This window comes from Otolemur garnettii, unplaced genomic scaffold, assembly GCF_000181295.1.
Source record: "Otolemur garnettii isolate 467f Iridium unplaced genomic scaffold, OtoGar3 scaffold00212, whole genome shotgun sequence".
Lineage (NCBI taxonomy): Eukaryota > Metazoa > Chordata > Mammalia > Primates > Galagidae > Otolemur > Otolemur garnettii.
In genome coordinates this window covers 1,889,360-1,890,965 of record NW_003852607.1, presented here as the reverse complement: position 1 = coordinate 1,890,965, position 1,606 = coordinate 1,889,360, and positions in this window count along the sequence as shown.

Genomic DNA, 1,606 nt, shown 5'->3' with positions numbered 1-1,606 from the left:
CCACAGCACTCTACCCAGGGGAACAGCTTGAGGCTCTGTCTCAAAAAAAAAAAAAAAAAGAAAGTTAATCTCCTAAATCAATCACCCTAGACTACTCAAGATATATAATTTTAAGTTAAAGCTGAATTTACAAAACAGCAAGGAAGGAAGCATAGGTGAAGGTGACACAGAACTGGCTAGACCTGTTAAGGCCAAAATTATTACCACTGAGAGTCCATACTCACACATGGAAAAACCAACTTTATTCTTATCAGGCATATGCTTTGGTCACTCCCATGAGAAAAGCAGAAACAGTGGGGAGTGGCTCCTAAACAAAGGCCAGGGAAACTTTTATACACTTTCCCCTCAAAGTACTATGGGTTGCAATAAAATGCTGAAGAAGATGGCTTGTCACTCACTGGTCACTAGGGAGGCCTTGGGGTTCCGATAGGTCTGCTTTCTCTTTGTGGTTGGGGTCTTAGCTAGGGTGGAGGTGTGTGAACTTCTGATTGGTCGTCGCCACCTGGTCTGCATACCTGATTTGATTTATGACCTTGGAGCTTCCTGCAGCCCTTGCCTCTTCCCCCAGCTCTTTATCTTTTCTATTTTTGCTACTACTATCACTATTTAAAGGCAAAGGAAGGAGAATAAATAAATAAATAAAATAGGATCATAGCTGCTCCCTCTCAGACCAGCTGTGTAGTCTTTGGCCCTGGCCTAACTGACTCCATCTTATTCTCAGGCCATGTGCTCTCACAAACAATCCTTCTTGCTTAATCTCCCAAATAGCTATGACAGGTTTGTGCCACTAGGTCTGGCTAACTTTTTTTTTTTCTTTTTCTTTTGAAACAGAGTCTCAAGCTGTCACCCTGGGTAGAGTAGAGTGCCGTGGAGTCACAGCTCACAGCAACCTCAAACTCTTGGGTTTAAACGATTCTCTTGCCTCAGCCTCCCCAGTAGCTGCGACTACAGGCACCTGCCACAACACCTGTCTATTTTTGGCTGTTGTCATTGTTGTTTGGCAGGCCCGGGCTGGATTCAAACCTGCCAGCTCTGGTATATGTGGCTGGTACCTTAGCTGCTGAGCTACAGGCACAAAGCCAAGGCTAACTTTTAACTTTTTTGTGGAGATGGTGTCTCTCTAAGTTGCCCAGGCTGGTCATGAACTCCTGGCTTCAAGCTATTCTCCCTCCTCAGCCTTCCAAACTGATAAAATTAAAGGTGTGAGCCATTTCATCTGACCAGCCCTCTAAATTTAAACTGTTCTTTTTGTGAAACCCTGGAAGCTGAAGTTAGACAGATCGATAGAAATTTTGGAGAAATCACACACAATTTATTTTATTGGACAAAAAGTTCGCAGGAACGTCTGATACAAGCAGAAATCAAGAAAAATCTGATCATGGCTGGGCATGTGGCTCACGCCTGTAATCCTAGCACTGTGGGAGGATGAGGCAGGTGGATTGCTTGAGTTCAGGAATTTGAGACCAGCCTGAGCAAGAGCAAGACCCTGTTTCTACTAAAAATAGAAAAACTAGTTGTGGGTAGTGGCACACACATGTAGTCCTGTCTACTCAGGAGGCTGAGACAAGAGGATTGCTCAAGCCCAAGAGTTTGAGGTTGCTGTGAG